Source organism: Phyllostomus hastatus, unplaced genomic scaffold (genome assembly GCF_019186645.2).
Source record: "Phyllostomus hastatus isolate PE091 unplaced genomic scaffold, TTU_PhHast_1.1 phas_scaffold_129, whole genome shotgun sequence".
Taxonomy (NCBI): Eukaryota; Metazoa; Chordata; class Mammalia; order Chiroptera; family Phyllostomidae; genus Phyllostomus; species Phyllostomus hastatus.
This window is the reverse complement of record NW_025334009.1, coordinates 25968439-25988158: the sequence shown is the minus strand read 5'-3', so window position 1 is coordinate 25988158 and position 19720 is coordinate 25968439. Positions and strand designations below refer to the sequence as shown.

At 35.9% G+C, this 19720-nt stretch overlaps 1 protein-coding gene across 4 annotated transcripts in view; it reads right to left on the bottom strand.

Annotated features, from left to right (window-relative positions):
• The window catches only part of TBC1D5 (TBC1 domain family member 5), a 479919-nt gene that overhangs the window by 307217 nt on the left and 152982 nt on the right, over nt 1-19720 (bottom strand). Inside the window, exon 1 of one of the 4 annotated variants that reach the window (XM_045856990.1) lies at nt 17993-18013. The exons of the other annotated variants lie outside the window; for them this stretch is intronic. The gene's annotated coding sequence lies outside the window, so the exon portion shown is untranslated. Of the gene's footprint in view, nt 1-17992; nt 18014-19720 lie in introns of those variants that run through there. 4 annotated transcript variants of the gene reach the window in all.

Here is a 19720-nt window from a genome sequence, read left to right as displayed (position 1 = left end):
GAAAAAAATAACCCATTTCTTGCTCAGGGCTGGGTTATGGATTCTCTCTTAAACATACTAGTACAATGGGTGAGACTATCATGAACCCTGGCATTTCAACTGTAAATGTGTAGATTTTGAGAAACTTCTGAAAGACAGTAACGCATTCATTAATTCTTATACAATGTGCAACCTTTACGAAGTTAACCACCCATAAATAAATAACAAAAAGACCATCTGCAGGCCAATGATGGTAATATATCATAAACCACTGATTCAAATTAATGAACCAAATTAATGAAGTTCATAAAAAGGTAACTGTTACAATTTTCAAGTATACTTATGTAAATTATTCCCTCCCCCCCAAAAGAAATAGTACTTCAATGATAAAAGCAAAGGTTGAAAGTACTTTAAGGTAAATCTGGTTTATATCTGACATCAAGTAGATGATATCTTGTGGCTAATCTTTTAAATCAATTTTATTAAAAAATACACAAACACAAAGAAGATATGCTATATGACTCTATATTTACCATTTTGAAAGATGTTTTTACTTTTATTTCAATTATCGATTTTCTCTTCAGAAAAAATTAAATTCTAAATAAAGGATGGTGTTTTTGTAATTAAAGACAAATTTTATCTATTTGTTAATTTCATATAATACCTATCTCATGACTGACATGAGGATTAAATAAGATCATGTGTGGGAATACATACTAAAAGCAACAGTTAACCAAGATTCATAGTTTACTGACAATAATAATATTTAAAATCCTCCATAAGATAGCAGGTGTATGACTGACCACATCCTTTGATGTTTACAAGGTAAACTGGTAACTACACAGTGCTGCAGATTGTAAAAAGAAGAGAGTCAGATTGGCTAGGAGAGGGGAAGAAGAGCACTCTCAATGGAAGAAACATCATGTGCAAGGGCCCAGAGGACAGACGGTGCATGCACATTCAATTCAAAGTTGCAAGGAGTGAGGTTCAGCTTAGTTGATAATCAGGCTCAGGAACTAGGCAAAGGCTATATAAGGAGGCATGGCTGCCCTGACTGGTGTGGCTCAGTTGACTGAGTCCTGGCCTGAGAATCAAAAGGTCACTGGTTTGATTCCCAGTCAGGGCACATGCCTGGGTTGCAGGCCAGGTCCCCAGTTGGGGGCATGTGAGAGGTAACCGACCAATGTTTCTCTCACACATTGATGATCCTCTCTCTCTTTCTCCCTCCCTCCCTTCCCTTCTCTCTAAAAATAAATAAATAAACAAATAATCTTTAACATATTTAAAAAAAGAAGACATGGCTTATACACCACACCTAAGATTCTGAGCTGTTTCTTAAGGGCAGTGGAAGCCACTGAATTCTTTCAAGTAAAGAGAAGGAGACATGACGATTCACTGTGTTTAATCTTTCTGCAGCTATACCAGCCTCATTACCCAGACACTTCCACACCTGTGTCTGCTCGGCCTGGCACACTCACCTTCTCTGCCTAACCAACCAGTAGCTCCCTGTTCTTAAGATTCAGCTCAAAAGTCACTTTCCCTCAGCATTCCTTCCCCCGATTTGGTTCAGATGCCTACTAACCTCATGTGTAACTCCATGCTAATGTTAACCATTCTTTAGTACAGTGGCTGCTTTCCCACTAACCTCTACTCTGCCCTCTAGAGCGTATGTTCCACTACAAGGTATTAGCACACAAGAACTTGAAAAAGTCAATTATTCTGCCAATCAATAAAACCCAAAAGACACAAGATAGTGTAATTCGCAAATATGAGGACTGAGTTATACTTCTTCCTACACACAAGCATACACATTGAAATGACTTAAATGCATCTTGGAGTATGTTGTAGGAACAAATATCACCTTAGATTACCTGTTTGAGCTACAGGAACTGAGTTATCCTCCACACTGTTTAATAAGACCTAAAAAACTCACTTGCAACAATTACATATCAAACACCTACTAGGGGACAAGCACTGATCCTCATATCGAATGCAAATTCAATAAGCAGTGAGCTTAATTCTTCATCCTACTTGGTGAAAATTACCAGTATGATACTTCAGGTTATCACAGCATTGAAATGTGGTATTCACTTTCAACCATAACTTTGGACATTCACATCAGATAACAAACTAGATTACTCAGAATGTTTTCTTTTCCATGAAATCAAAAACCTTTTTGAAATGTCAGCCCTGAACATCGTAAAATTATACAGAATGATGAGGAACTAGACTTATAGTGCATATAAATACGAGAGCAATATTAGGCTGCATTTAATTACCAGTTCAAACAACAACCTGATCTAACCTTTGACAAGTAAAATAAATGTTCTGAATAATTTAACTAAAGCAAACATTTGCTGTTAATGCTAGCTAATTATAGTAAGAGCTGGAAAGAGGAGCAGAAGAGAGATGATGAAGGGAAGAGAAAGGGAGATAAAAGGTTGAGATCTGCAACTATTCATTGAAACATGATTTTTTTCAATGAATTTAATTCACCTAAAAGGGCAAACTCAGTACAGCAAAGTTGCTTCATACATACCCACATAAAGAAACATTACAGGTAATTATAAAGCTCATTCTTTCAGTCAACAAAAATCATCAGATTATCATGGGAACAGGAAAACTATGTATACCTGAACCAGGGCACAATCGCCCCCTTCACTGAAGGAGCTCAAAGTCTAGTGAGAGAAAGGCCCAGAAAATGAGTTGCCAGACTTAGAATTAATAATTAACTGAAATAATTAATTCAAATAGAATAAAATAAAATTGAAATAAATAAAATAAAAATAGTGATGTCCAATTATTGAATTTCAGAAAAAGAACAAAAATAATATTTGGAAACTACTTATACTAAGAAGTATTCCCATGTATCTGAAGATCATCATTACTGATAGAGTAAGGAGAAACTCCAATTCCCCAACTTGATGACATATAAACATATAGAGATTTTATATAACAAAAATAAAAATAATTTAAATTATTAAAACTTACTATAAAACAATGAATTTGAGTTTCATTGAAAAGTGATATGACTTAAAGGTTTCTTTCAGAATCTCTGATATTTATGTTGATTGTAAGGGTTCTATCTTTACCCAGGAGAGACTTGTGTCTGCATGTTTTCTAATACCGAAACCACTTAGATGTCCATGTAGGAAAACTGAAATACATATACACATATGTATATGTATATGTATATGTATATGTATAACAGATGCATGATTGACTACATCCTTTGATGTTTACATGTATCAGCTCTGAGAATAGCTTTGTATTTATGTATACATATATACACATATGTATATATGTGTATGTGGGCCTGTATGGCTTAAAAATGTAAACACTATTGGACCTGAAAATGAGAGCAAAGCTGTTTAGATTTCATTTTTATGAGAGGGAACGTTTACAGCATTGACAAAATGAAAGATGGATAAAAAGGGCTAACTAAAAAAGAAAAGACAATACCCAGTGCTTACATAATATCTTGATGTCACAAAACACAAAGGTTCTATGGATACTACTGAAGAATTTTACAAGTCATCAATGCATACTAAAAAATAATTCCATGACCTCCATGTAGAACAAAGGAAGGTCTGAAAAGGTTGTGAAAGAGTGCAATTAACAAAACAAATAAATACACAAATAGTAATGGGGGTACGAAAGGACTACAGAGGGGCTATACAAACCCCATCTCAATTGCCAGAGAATTTTACTAAAAATATATACTTCTTTCTTCCTGTGCATACACTTAGGCAGAAGACAGTAACACACTATCACAAAATTTCACTTCATGCCACAATAAAATGCTTAAAAGTACATTATATTAGACAACTACAATTTTTGCCATACTGATTTAAAGGAAATCACTGTATAAATTTTAAAACTTTGATTATCCATGCCTAAACATCAGCTAACAATTTAAAAGTAGATGACAAACTTCATGCCACGCTTTGCCATTTGTAAAACAATGGCACAATCATTTGTAATTACAGTGTTCTATTTATATATACTGAGTTAAATAAATAGATATCTGAAGAATCTGAAAACTTTAAGACCTGAAAATTTTATCTTAAATTCTGAATAAAGAATCAAACACTTTAACTGATGTTACCATAAACTATTTTTTCTTATAAAAACAGAGGCTTTCAAAACCAGATAATAATTCCCTCCCCCCAATCCAAATATACTCACTTTTACTACATTTTTACTAAGTACATTTTTACTAAGTCTTCCTTAGCAAAGAAAGGTTTTTTTACTAAAACTTTAAACTATAAATATTTTAATTTCAAGCAAAAGATTAAGATGGCCAGTTATTTTGAAAGTAATTGGAAGACATTGTCCAAAGTAGTGTGAAGCTCTAAGTTTTTACTAAATATCTAAGAAAGATCACTTGTTCTTTAATTATGATAACTAAATATAAAAGGTCAAAGCAGTAAACTTACATATTTAATCACACAAGTGGATTGGTATGATATATTCTCTTCCTTATATTTGAGAACCTTATCTTCTCATATGATATAGAATACTCACATAGAGCACACACGCATCCTCTTGGAACACCAGTATTACTCCTTACAGAATCAGTCTAGTGATTTATTGACATAAAAGCCTTAGTAATAACAACAACAAAAAAGAATAGAAATTAGTCTATATTCTTTAGCTAATACTAGAATTTCAATACTGGCGACTGTGACTCGAATTCTTGATATATTTCTTTAAGCACCCTCTACAAGTCTGCGCAGAAAAGCCACTGTGAGCTCATATGCCAGGACATACACAAATATCCATAGTAAAATAAGCAACCAAATATAAAATTGGATCATAAAACAATTTTTATGAGGATCATGTTAAAACAAAAGTAAGGTTTAAGGTATATATTTTAATATTTAATGTAATCCTATTTTGATGACCAATCTATTATTGATTTTCACCTAAATGTGAAACTGCTAGGTCAAACCATTTCCCTATCTATAACTCCAATAAAATACTGTCAAACTTCCATTCAAAGTGGCCGTACCAGTTTTGTTATGAGAGAGTTTCTACTTTCCACTTCCTTCCACAGCTCTTAGCATCATGAACCATTTTACTTTTTGCCAATCTGAATTGTGGTTTTAATTAGCATCTTCCTAACCACTTCTTAATTGAAAATCTTTTCATCTCTTCTATCAGTCAGGGTTCTCCTAAGAAACAGAACCAATAGGACATTATATATATACACATATAAAAAGATACACATAGAGGTTTATATGTATTTCTTTAGAAATATTAATTACAAGGAATTGGCTCTCACGATCACAGAAGCTGACAAATTCACTCTGCAAGGTGGGCAGGCAGGCTGGCTAGGGCAGGAAGAGATGATGTTGTAGATGAAGTCCAAGTCAGTCGGCTACAGGATTCCTCTTGCTGGGGGAAAGCTCAGTCAGTCACTTTGTTCCACTCTGGCCTTCAATTCATTAGATAAGGGTTACCCACATTATGGGAGCCTATCTGCTTTGTGCCCATTTAAATATTAATTTCATCCAATACTCCCTCACAGAAACACAATAATCTCTGACCAAATACCTGGGCACTCTATGGGCCAGTCAAGTTGATGCATAAAATTAAGCATTCACATCTGTTTACTGGCCATTTAGGTCTCCTTTTCTGTAAGCTGCCTGGTCATATCTCTTACCCAATTTTCAACTGGGCTGTCTTTTTCTTAATAATTTATAGGATTTTAAAAAATAAATCATGGAGACATAATTTTAATACAGTATTGAAAAGTCAAAAGTACATTATACATTAATCATCATTCATACGCGTTAAATGGTCCCCGTACTGTGAATTATACTGCAGAATGCATTTTGGAAAAAATGACTTAAAGGCAACTCAATTTTCCCTTTGTAAACATGAAACAATGAAAAACAGATTATGATCCTGAACAAGAAATGTTTGCAATATTGATGATTACTAATATTTTATTGAATGCTTACTAAATGCCAGACACTGTGCTTTATGCTACTATCACATTCCACGTCCTCTGCAATCTTATCAGAGAGGCATAGGTATCATCCCTGTTCTATATAGGTGGCTACTGAGGCTAGCAGGTTAAGGATCTCAGCCCCAGGTCACACACTAAGTGCCTGGGACATGAATTCAGACTTGGGCACTGGGAAAGAAACACCAGGGAACAAAGAATGGGGAGGGCAACATCCTTGCTGTCTTGACGCTTTAATTCTGTCAGGAGGTGGAATATGGAAAATACACAGACCACACAATGAAACACAGAATGGCACAGCCGAGGATAATGCAGCTTTAACTCTAAGATGTCAAGGGACAATTACGGAGCACTAGAAAGATTTCATGGAAAAAGGGAATGTCTAGGACAGGCTTTGAAAAAAGAGTAACATTTTGACAGGCACAGATGGGCAGAGACAGCCGATCAGAGGTCAACTCAAAAGAGATTGCTCCAAATGCAGCAAAATGAACAAAATAGTAAATGTCTGTATTTGCAAAAGAGAAATCTGCAATGAGAAAAAGGCAGCTGCAAAACAGACATATAATATTATGTCATATGAAATGCAAATTATTAACAATAAAGCTTTACATTTAAATAGCACTGAAGTTCACAAAAACTTTCTCATATACCATGCATTTTCAAATGAGGCAACACTGTCCTTGAGGGGGAAAAAATGGTTATTGGGGTGGGGTGGGGAATCTTACATATTACGAGGGTTTGTGGCTCTCTAACAGGCCACAGGACTCAGTGTATCTGTTATATTAAAATTTCATGGGGAGGGAAATGATTAGGGAGAAAAAATTAAAGGCATTTTAGGGGAGTAACAATGAAAAAAGAGGTTGAAAAACACTTAAAATACTACCTTATTTGATCATCCCTGCCATCTAGTGCAGGGGCGTCAAACTCATTTTCACCAGGGGCCACATCAGTCTCATGGTTGCCTTCAAAGGGCCGAATGTAATTTAAGGACTGTATAGATGTAACTTCTCCTTAACAGTTAAGCAAGAACTCAGCGCTGCTGCAGTGCAGAAACAAGGTGCTGGGCTGGATAAAACAAGGTGAAGGGCTGGATTAGGCCCCAGGGCCTTGTGTTTGCCACCTGTGTTCTAGTGGGTAAGAAGGGTCAGTCCCCTTTTGGAAAAGCATTTAAGACAAATAAAACGGCAAGACATAACTGAGTGAATAAAGGAGATAAACAGGTTCACAGAAAAAGGAAATGTTATTGTGTGTATGTGTGTGTATAACATAAAACAATGTGTAACCTCACTCATAATTAAGAATGTCAACTATAACAATTAGAAGTAATTTCTCAATCTTCAAATTCGCAAAACAAGAAAAGTGTATACTACTTACTGTTGATAAGGGTGTGGAGAAATATGCATTTTGATATTAACTTGCTTATGTAAGTATAAATTTTTATAAAAGAAATCTGGTAGTAACTATCAAAATGATAAATTCATAAAGCCTTCCATTCAGTCATTCTACTACTAGGAATTTATCCTACTGAACTATCCTCCCGCCAAATTTATGCAGAACGAGATTGACTGTAATAGTCAGAAACTATTAACCACCTCGATATCCATCAATAAGAAATTGATTTGCCCTGGCTGGTGTAGCTCAGTGGATTGAGTGCCAGCCTGTGAACCAGAGAGTCTCAGGTTCAATTCACAGTCAAGGCACATGCCTGGGTTGCAGGCTGGGTCCCCGGGAGGTGGTGTGCAATAGGTAACCACACATTGATGTTTCTCTCCTTCTCTTTCTCCCTCCCTTCCCCTTGCTCTAAAAATAAATTAAATATTTTATATAAATAGGTTTTGTAAATTATGGTAATCCCGAAATGGAGTGCTACATAGTCATTAAAAATATAAATGCACTAATATAGAAAATATACAAAGGATACTGAAATCAGGTAGTAGAATATCTATAGGATGACACCATTATCTTGTAAAATACATAAGCTCACTATGCATGAGGAAAGATTCTTCAGTTTGTACCCCTGTGTATGCTTTTTAAAGAATTAAAACATGAGGACATACCCTTTAGTAAATATTTAGTAATAAAATTATGAAAATGGCTTATTTAAGTTCATACAACTAGGAAGCAGAACTATTAATAAAAGTATTTTGGGCTCATAATTCATTGTTTTATATTACACTACTTTTATAAAGTTTGCTACTGTTCAGAAAAATCCACTGTGTTAATTAAATATGGTAATGTCTGTGGTTCCTTAATGCCTACCGAAGTATAAATAGACCTTCTGGGTCTCAATACCTTTCATGGTCTACCCACATCTGTCTTTCTAATTTTCTCCTTCATATCTTTTCATTCTTTAATGACACGCAGTGCTCTCCTACCTATCTCTATTTATTTGGGCAACTAGCCTTGGTCGAGAAAACCTATCCTAACCCATTCCTCTCTCTGAAATTTCTAAAAAAGGAAAAAACCAAAACAACAACAACAACTCTTCAGACTTTTCTTTTCTCATGGCCTGGCAAATAACAGGAAATACTGTTGAATGAATAAATTTCCATCGGACCATATCCCATTAATCACTTCTCTAAGTTCATTATCAAATGCTCCATTCTCTCAAAAAGCTTTCCTAATTCCTTTTCATTCAGTTGTGAACTATTAAATTGAATAAATTCAAAAATTGGATCATGTGAAAGTCAATTCCATATTTCCACTTATGAAGAAACAATGAGCAAAAGAGGGGTTCCTTCTCTGAAGGAATAAAAGTTGAACAGCTAGGAGAAGAACAGTCCCACGCCCCGACCCCCTGCCAACTGCACCTGCGTCACTGCTTTCCGTCACTATGCTTTACTATTTCTACAAAAGGAAACTTCCAAAATCTACTTTTGTTGACACCAGTGACAAAGTCCTATTCCCTAGGCTCAAATTACAGAAACACCCTGACCTTATACAAGTTGGTTCAACTCTTTGTGCCTCAGTTTCCTCAATGTGAAACAGGAAACACCCATTTCATAGGTGTTATGAATATTAAACAAATATTCCTGAAATACTTCAGCAATATCTGACACATGCATAGTAAGCAGTAGACAAAGTTAGTTGTTATTGTTATTATCATCACCATCATACTGTCACCATTCTGGTGGATATATTTATACAGTTTGGCTCTCAGAACAAACCGAAGACAGGATGGTGTTTACAGTTCCAAAACACAGATCCTTTCAGTGCTCCATTAGATTAGTTCACTATTGCCTAAATTACAATTAGATTTCACATACTGTTTCCTCAGAATGTCTACTGAGGAAGGACAGAAGGTGGTAAGCAGAAATTGGAGAAAGCAGGAACTGTGCAAGTGTAACATACATTCAACTTAAATACTTGCTGAATTCTCCCATGTGTCAAAAGCTACTGCAGAAGACAATCATTTAATGGTGAATAAGATGAAACCTCTGTCCTTAGGGAATTCACATGCTAAGGGAAGACCAACAGTAAACTAAGGATAAAAAGTAGTTCACATGTCCAGTAGTGAGTGACATGGTATGAAGAAAATCTAAAGAGAATAAGGGGGTACAGAATGATGGGTCACAACCGAGAGTTTATTTGGGAGCTGGGACCTGATTTGAGAAAGTACAGTCTTGGAAGGCCCCTCTGAACTGGTGACATTTAAATAAAGTGAAGGAATGAGCCACATAACTTGGGGCAGAGCATGATGAGAAGAGCAAATGTGGAGACATAAAAGTGCAAAACAGCAGGGAGTTTTGAAGGAACGAAAGAAGATGGAATGAATGGAGAGAAACAGGAAGGGATATAGGAGAGAGTCCAGGTCACTTACTGTATTTTGCCGTGTATTACCTGAACTTTTTGCCCAGATTTTTGAGAGGAAAAATCAGGATGTGCATTATACATGGGTACAGTAATAAGTCTGTATCCATATAAATGTGTTTAATTCTTTTATTTATGCTTATGCATTAAAATGCAACTCTAGAAAGCAATAATGATATACATATACAAAATAGTACCCTGGAAAATGATAATCGATTTTGTTTCTAAATCTAAATAAAAACTGAGTTAAAAAATTAAAACAAAAGATGTTTTTCCTGACAGTTTGGGCCAAAAATGTGGGTCCACATCAACCATGGGAACACATTATACACGGCAAAACACAGTAAATCTGTTCAGGCCATCGAGGACTCCGGTTTGTATTTTGAGTGGGATGGAAAACCATTTAGGGGCTTTTACTCAGGAGTATGATGTATGACCGTCTGCATCCCTACATCTCTCAGATGTAGAGCATCAAGCACTTGGGCCACCCAGCCAGAACCTTCTTCAAACGACAGTCTTTACTGAGAAAGATTAAGAATAAAGATAAATATCAGTCCTAGAAATAATATCAAGACTATGGTACATCACAAGGAGGAAGACAGGGAAAAAAGGAGTCACCACAGAAACTTGAACAGGATGATTTTTTTTAAAATAAGTACAGTATAACAATAAAAACTAAGTGACACAAAAGGGCACCTAGCCTGATGACAGTCCTCAAGATGCTGCCAGTATTTTTGGAGAAAACACCAACAATTAATCAATACAATTACAGAATCATGTAAGACAATAAAATGCAATGCTAAATGTAATTTGATTCTATTTTGTACAGAGAAGTTTTTTTTTAGATTTTTATTTATTTATTTTTAGAGAGGGAAGGAAGGGAGAACGAGAGAGAGAGAGAGAGAGAGAGAGAGAGAGAGAGAGAGAGAGAGAGAGAGAGAGAGAGACATCAATGTGTGGTTGCCGGAGGCCGTGGCCTGCAACCTAGGCATGTGCCCTGACTGGGAATCGAACCTGCAACACTTTGGTTTGCAGCCCGCGCTCAATTCACTGAGCTACGCCTGCCAGGGCTTTACAGTCAAGTTTTTAAATCTGTCTTACATCCCCATGGTTCTGTTTAGACCACATACAAAATTACTAACATATTTTCTTCCACTCCTACATGCCTATTTTTCAAGACATTTGGGCAGAGCTACATGGGAGAACAAAGAAAGAAAACTTGTTTATGTACTACTCTCTTAATATACATCAGTAAGCACCCAAAGTCAGAAAAAATGCCTGTAAGTACTGTAATATTTTGAACAAAAGCAAGTCAGTTACTTGGGCACATATGAAAACAAAACAATTGGAAATACAAATATTTGATAATACATTACTTATATTTCAAGCAGAAAATAGTTCAAAGCATTAAAACCTCCCCCGAAAAAAAGGTTGTCCACATTATCAGTCTATGTCTTCTATTCTCCAATTCTTAGGCATCCTGAACATTTCTACCCATGGCCCTCTGACCTTGGGACTCCCTAATCTAAGCTACCATCATCTGGATCACTGTTGAAACCTCATGGCAACATCTCCCAGCATTCCTCTGGTGTTCCCCTCAATCAAGATCCCTGCATTCAGAGTGATCTTTAATACAACGGATCTAATCAAATTACTCTCCCTATTTAAAACCCTTCAGTAAGTTCCCACTCAAGAGGTGAAATTTCCAATGAATCTACAAGGTCTTATGTGGCCCTTGGCCAAATGTCTGGTTTCTTTTCTCACCACTGTCTCTGGGCTCTTTGGGCTCTAACCACACAATCTAGGACCTCCCCAAATGATCCCTTCATTCCAGCCTCAGGGCTTCAACGTAAGCTTTTCCTTCAGCCTGCAGCAACCTTGTGATCTTTCACCTGAAAAACAAAACTTAAATTTCACTTCCTTTTTTAAAAGATTTTATTTCTTTATTCTTAGAGTAAGGGAGGGAGAAAGAGAGGGAGAGAAACATTGATCGATGTATGAGAGCTACAGTGATCAGTTGCCTCTCACATACCCCCAACTGAGGGCCTGGGCCACAACCCAGGTATGTGCCCTGAGTGGGAATCTAACCGGCGACCTTTGGTTCACAGGCTGGCACTCAATCTACTGAGTGAGCCACACCTGCCAGGGCAAATTTCACTTCTTTACTGAAGTCTTCCTTGACACTCCCCTCCTCTCCTAAATTAGGGTAGTTGTCTCTGTTGTATATATCCTGAACCCTTAGCTTCTCGTCATTGTACTTAATGCAACTGGCTGAGAGGATGGGGTGGGGGCAGAGACTGAGTTACAGAGAGACTGTGTTTACATAAGCACATATATTTTAAAGGTTGATTGCCACCCCTGAATTCATGAGGGCAAGGAATATGCCTAGCATAGTTAGTGCCTAGCATACAAAAGACACATTAATATTTGTAGAAAGTGATGCAACAATGACATTTCCTAAAAGAAGGCAATTCAGATGAAGTTAATTGTACATTTTTATTTATAATAAATCTGGTTTGCTTTAAAAATAAGTAAAAATTGATCCAACCTAAAAAGCATATAATTCAATAGGAACAAGTATGCAAAAATATACTTAGATTAAAAATACCAGCTACCTGTGTGGGGTGTGTTGATGGTTACAAGTACACTTATCAGCAAAGGAAAAGTAACTAGAGTTCATTTCTATCTCTTTAGAGGGAGTGATCACAATGTAGATTTCAGTGACCCCCCCAAAAAAAAACAACACTCCACAATATTTATGATCCTCACACAGCTTCTCCATTTTTTAGTTCCCCCAAGACATTCTTGTATATTTCAAAATTGGGCATAAAATATCATTTATCGACCAAACCTTTTAACTGGAATACTTGTATTACTTTTCTAAAAAATCTTCACCAGAGGATACTTTTTCATTGCTTTTTTTAGAGAGAGGGGAAGAAGGTGGGGCAGAGAGAGAGAGAGAGAGGGATAATCAGACAGACATAGATGTGAGGGAGAAACATCAATTGATTGTGTTCTCAAATGTGCCCTGCCCAGGGATTGAACCCATGACCTTTTGGTCTATAGGATGACACTCCAACCAACTGAGCCAGACCCGCCAGGACTTATGTGTTCTTGAAAACTAAGTGGACAAAAATTTCTCCCAATTATTTACCTAAGTTCTAAAACATTCTGAATTTTTTAAATTCAGAAGTCAATTCCTTTTCTGCATTCCAATAATCCCTGTTTTTCCCTATAATGAAATGAAATTATTTAAGACTGAACCATAGCTTATTTAACCTGTTAATGTTGATATATATTTTTAAAAAAGCAAAAATATTCAAGCTTGGAACCATATTAGAAAGTATCAATGTCATTAATTAAACTCAAGACCTGTGGGTATTTCACAGTGAGTGACAACCACTGAAGGTCAGGAGCTCCTAGCCCAGTGTCTGGTACATCAAGTCCTAAGCAGAGAGAATGGGAAGGATGAACATGTGAACGTGATGGGAAAGAAAATCCTTGCCACACTAACTCACACTTCACGAAGCACAAGGGGACAAAGCAAAATCTAAGTCTCTTCTTTTAGTCATTCAAAACAATGCCCTTCCTAAAAACTATTTTAGTCAGAAACTGCTAGTGGTAAAACTGAATCAGATAAATTTAGTAATAGAGTCAGTAGAAAATAGACTTTGTGAATTATCTGATATATGTGTACATATATATGTATATACACACTCCCCTTTATTTTCTAGTGAAATACATCATAAAAGGGAATTTCTAAAATATAAGGTGATTCTATCCTTTACCTATATAACCATGATCAACATTGTATTTCCTGAAACCTTGGCAAGGTTTTCTACAGCAATGGCAAGGGGAAGTAGATTGGAGAGTTCATATACAGACAGACTTTCCTCCCTAAAGAAATACATCAAGAACGCAAAAGATGAAAATGAGGGCTCACGAGTCTAGAATTAGCACGATTGTACAGAATAGCTTATATTTAGAAACCTTCCATCTTTCAGGATACAAAAGCATTATTCTTAACACATTAGGGGAAGAAATTTAATTACACATCCAAAAACCTTAAGCTACTAAAAAAGTCCATATTCTTTTCATTAATGGAAAATCAGTCTGACAAATAAAATATACCTCTTAGGATGGCAAGCATGTCTTCTGTCTACATCTTATTAAATGTATATGGATACAGGTCAATGGATAAGGAAATTTTAAACTAAAACAAAATCTGATTTAGATTCAAATTAACATCTTCCTTTTACCTATTCCTTCTGGCAGTATGCACTTGCAAAATCTGTAGCAACAAACTATCACTTCATTATCTTCCCACAAGATACTGGTTTTCGGTAACACTTCACAATGCTTCTGAGATAGCATATCTGACATAACACCTCTACTTCTCTCCAGCATTTAACAAGATAAAGAAAAGGCAGAAAGAAAAAGCAAAAAAAAAAAAAATGGTGGTGTTGCAAGTGAAAGAATCCCAACTTTCATGAACATTCAAACATTAACTATACATTTCAATTTTAACTATTTTCCTACATTGGCATCTGACTTGTTTCCCTTTAAAGTAATTATACACTGTAGTGTCATTCACTCAGTGCTGATAGCAATCATTAATTAATGGTAGAAGGACCCTTGTAAATGAAAATATAACTAAAACAAAGCATAGTAATTCAAGGGCCCAGGGTGGTTGCTTTAATGATTTCTCTTTAATCAAATAAAGCTGAGTAATCAAATGTAGCCTTTGAAGAAGGCTAGTTCTACTTTTAACCCAGGTAGGATCCCTCAGAGAGGATACAAAATGGTTAGCTTCAATTCAACTCAGTACCAAACTTGCTTGACTGTGAAACAATACAATGTTTAAATTTTCTTCAGTGATATTATTAAAATGTAGCTGTAATCGATTAGTACTACTTGCTTTGTAATAATAACCAGAACACAAGTATGGTGCCCCATATACAAAACATACAGGGTTTTAAAGGTTGCACCACAAGCTAAATCTAGCAAAATCTAGCAATAAAGAAGTTCACATATTTCTCTCCAACTAAATCCATTCACAAGGTCATCTCCCAGCAGGTCTATTCAAGTGCTTCTCAGTGTCTTCGTGCTTGGGTACAAGCATTTAGAGGGTAGAAATCAGGCCAATACAATGTGCTTTCATGGCCCCTAGGATAGCTCCATTTGCACGTGACGATTATTAAATGCCAATTAAAAGGCATTTGACAATACAATTGCTGAAAAATTCGACGTTCGCCCTTGCACATGAAATTTTGTGCCTTATACCTTGTGATTTCAGCGGTGCCATGTGTGCTGTGATAGTTAAGGGCCTGTCAATGTTTCCATTATAAACTCTGGTTTTCAGAGGTTTGTATCTTGGCCTATAAAAATAGACTCCGGTCTGTAACTTGGCATAGAAAGTACTGGTATCAGCCCAAGAGAACATTTTTTGTTCCAAAGATTAAAATAAAAATCTGTTTAGTAGTTTTAAGTTAAGAGAGTGTTAAAAAAAAGAGGGGGGTTGGCAGAATAGGGGGGTATAGAATGTTTTTAAAAACACACACACACAAAACCAATGTCTATGTCTAACTACTGCTTCATTTAAGATTTTGAAATAATTAACACAATATAAACCAATGAAAAATTATTGCGTAAATGAAATACCTAAAAAGAGTTTTAATTAAAAACATAGCAGTTACAAAAAATCATAATTTTTTAAACAACTACATATGTAGCATCTCAAATAATCCCCACATTTAAAGACTGTCCAAGTACTCACTGACAGTAAACGAAAACTATTTCGAAGATATGTTTTTCCAGATATGTAAAAATTACTTTTTAATGAATCACTAAAAGCAGATTTACTTCAGATTAGTGGAGATGATCCTCAATCCTATCTTCAATTTATGCATCAAGAAGTTTCTCAAACATAACTGAAATGTAAGAAACTCTGAGGTAGTCTTTATATACTGTTTGTTAAATGACACATTTAAGTTTTGTGTTGTTTAGCATAACATAGATGTTTTCTTCAAAAATATAATGCTGTTATATAACACTGCTGCACCATCAAAAAATGCATTTTGAAACAATAACATATCTGTTAAAAGGGGTATAAATATGAATAAATGACATGGAGGGTGATTTGGAAATAGCCATCAAAATCAGAAATTTACATTACACACACATGCGTAAGCACAGAGAGAGAGTGTGAGTCTGTCCAGAAAGTATCCAGCATGTAATCTGAAAAGTGGAGACATTTATTGAAGAAGATACAAGATACAAGAAACATTGTACACAGGACAATGACTCCTCAGTTCCCTTCCAAGTAGGCACTTTGGGACCTCACACAGTTCTCCCAATTGCCAATTGCTGCCCTGTCATATTTTCCTGAATCTCATCATTGGTCTGAAATCTCTTCTCTTTCAAAGGTGATTTTAGTTTGGGGAAAAGCCAGAAGTCACAGGGCACCAAATCTGGACTGTGGGGGAGCTGAGTCACCTGGGTGATTTGATAGTTGGCCAAAAAACTATGAATGAGATGTGATGCATGAGCAGGCACGTTGTTGTGATGAAGCTGCCAATCACCACCAGCTGCCCACAGCTGCAGCCTTCTGAGTCATCCACATAGTTTCCATGGAGGAATGTTCAAACTTAATTCAAAATTTGATGCAGGTCCGTTGCTCTACTTGCTCAGTCATTTTGAATGTGATGGTCACACAGTACACGTGCTCACTCAACAGCATCTATTGCCCCCACTGACTAGTACAGTGAAGTTGTCATTGTTCACACATGTGGATTCCAGTGTACGGTCCTTGGCTGCCAGGTTACATGGATGTTGCATAAACCATTCTCATTATATTAATGATAGCTGGACTTTATTCAGACAGGCCACACACACACACACACACACACACACACACACACTTCTTGACCTTGTAATTACATTCTTATGAATTTATGCTATGAATATGCCTGTACATATGTAAAATTATAATTATACACTTGCAAAGAATATTTCTGACAGATTTTTTAAATAGCAAAATGTTGAAACCAACCTAAATGTCCACCAAGTGGGAACTTATTAAACAAGTTATTGTACATGCAGTGGTATTACCATATAGCTTAAAAAGGGAAGAAAGAAAAAAAGACAAAAACAAAAAGCAAGGTACTGATACAAAGAGATTTCCAAGTTAAAATGGTTTAAGTGACACTAGCAAGATCCATGTTACTATACACGTGAAAAGAAAACACACACACACATACTTGTACATAGAGTGTTGTATTTGCTTTTATATGCATATGATATTTCTAGAAAGGCACACAATAAACAAACAACAAAGATTAATGGTCTCCCATGAAAATAATGTAATAATTTTGGGTAGCATTCCCAAAGTCTCAGTATCAGATAATATAACAAAAAGAGTATTAGAAAGGAAAATATATAAATCTAAACTTCTATAATTACTGAAAACAATACAATTAGTTATATTCAATTCAGTGGTCCTCAAACATTAGAGTACACTGAAGTGCCCTGGAGATGTTATTAAAACACAGACTTCTGGACTCCGCCCTCAGAATTTCTAATCAATAGGTCTGGAGTAGAGCCTATAAATAAGAGTTTGCCTTTCTTAATAGTCCCCAGATAAAGCTGAGCTACTTGTCCAGGGGCCACACTTTGAGAAAATCGGTTCTGGATCAAAATTGTACATATAATTGTGCATAAAAACCCACCTGCCAACAAAATTACTACAGTGTTATAACAATATTAGAAATATAATCCCGTTATTGCCAATGATATTTCAATAATAATGCTTGTTTTCATAAAACTTAAGAATTCTGAGTGGTGGGGGTTGGATGATGATTTCAATTTTTCTAAACAAGGTGAAATAAGGGGGAGAGGAGACAAAGAATTTAGATATGTGGGACTTTTCAAATTTAACCTCCCATCTCTGTTTCTGCCACTAGATGGAAACCAGTACAATGATAAGCTGTCAAGTTACAGATGTTAAAAATAGTAAAATAAATTGAGGTTAAAATTATATCACATGACAGAGGAACATACAGCTATGGGTCCCTATACTGACATTTACTGGAGTGTAACCACATTTATTACTTAATTAATTAAGTGTGCATGCGTTAGCCATTGGTTTGTAAAACACATCAGCTTTAGAGGTGTTACGGGTTGAATCATCACACCCTAAAATTCCTATGTTTAAGTCCTCGTCCCCATTACCTCAAAGTATGACCTTTTTTTGGAGCTGGTGCCTCATGTTGGAAATCAAGTTAACGCTCGAACAGCCACATGGATGACAACAGTCATCCATGCAAAATAACTGTCGATTTTGGTCCGGAGGCATGGCCACTGCAGGGTTAACATGACATCACTGAGGTGGGCCGTAATCAATACAACTGGCGTTCTTCTAGAAACAGGAAAACTAAACACAGAGGGAAGATAAGGTGAGCGCACAGGAAGACAGGCATCTACACGCAAAGGAGAGAGGCCAGGGACAGATCCATCCTTCCCAGTCCGCAGAGGAGCCAACCCCGCCACACATTTGTCTTGGATTTCTAACCTCCAAAAGTGAGATGATACATTTCGGTTGTTCTAGCCACTTATTTTGTGATGCTTTGTTATGGCAGTCTTAGGAAATCAGTCCAGAAGTTTTGTTTTATTTACTCTTTTTTTCATTTTAAAAGGTTGAATGACTATTATAAGCAACATATTATGTCAAATGTTGAGACCACAAAAATGAATAATATTTGCCTTCAAAGAGCTTACAGTCTAACATTTTAGTACTTAAAAAGGCATGAATACTCAGTTATTACCAAGTTTCAGCAGTTTTTTTCAAAGCTTATTAATGTTTGATTCAGAAAGAGACACCAGCACTGAACTCTACTTCATTTTTATTGCCACCACCTCAATTACAGCACTCACTACTCGCTGCCTCACCCTTGGGATGACTTTCTCACTGGTTCCTCTTCCTCCAATCCATTGTACATACTGCTGGCAGCACCCTTCATGACACCACCCTTTACCTACTCTTCCTGATCCAAATGTTTCAACAGATACCTTAAAAGTACATTTGTGTTTTTTTCTCAATTCAAGTTATAGTCAATCATACCTCCCACAAGATGTACGTGACTTCAAATTACTTAAAACCACTGATTTAGTTTGCACCTAGAAAATGGAAATATCTTTAAAAGAATAAGCAGTTATTTATAATGAACAGGAGCAGCAATATCACACAGAATCGTATAATGTACCTGTGCTTAACAAAAAAAAGAACATGAGAACATGAATGAGTGACCCAGGACAAGACAACAGTGTGGGGATTGACTGGGAGTGGGGGCTGGGCTGGGAGGAGGAGGGCAGAGGGGGGGAAATTGGGACAACTGTAATAGAATAGCAATAAAAAATTTTTTTAAATAACCCCTTGAATAATCTCTTAGCAAGTTCAGCACAGGACTAATTATCTCAAAATGTGATGTAACAAGGATACAAATTAACAGTTGTCCTTGATCTGCAGATTAGGCTTACAAACATGACCTCTATTACAAATGAAAATTTAACTTTGAATTTCCTGCCAACATATTATCAAATATCTCAACTACTAAATTAACATTTTTCTGTTAATACCATAGTTATCCATTTGTTTTATCTTTATAAAAACTCATCACATTCAATTGCTGGGGAAAATAATTGTTAGTGCTAAATTTTCTCTAGAATTTCTCCTCTCTTTTCCTTTCTTCTCAACTGAATTCAGTTACATGGTGTAGGAGTTCAAACAGACAGCTAATATTCCTGTATTCTCTTACAAGAAAATAAATTCACTAAGTAAATAATTTCTCATTTCAAAAAATATTAAAGTGAAAATGAATATTTCTTGGCTTCCTAGAATACATAATATTCTAGTGTCTTTATTTCTTTTAGGTCCCAGAGAGAACATCTCTTATTAGTCCT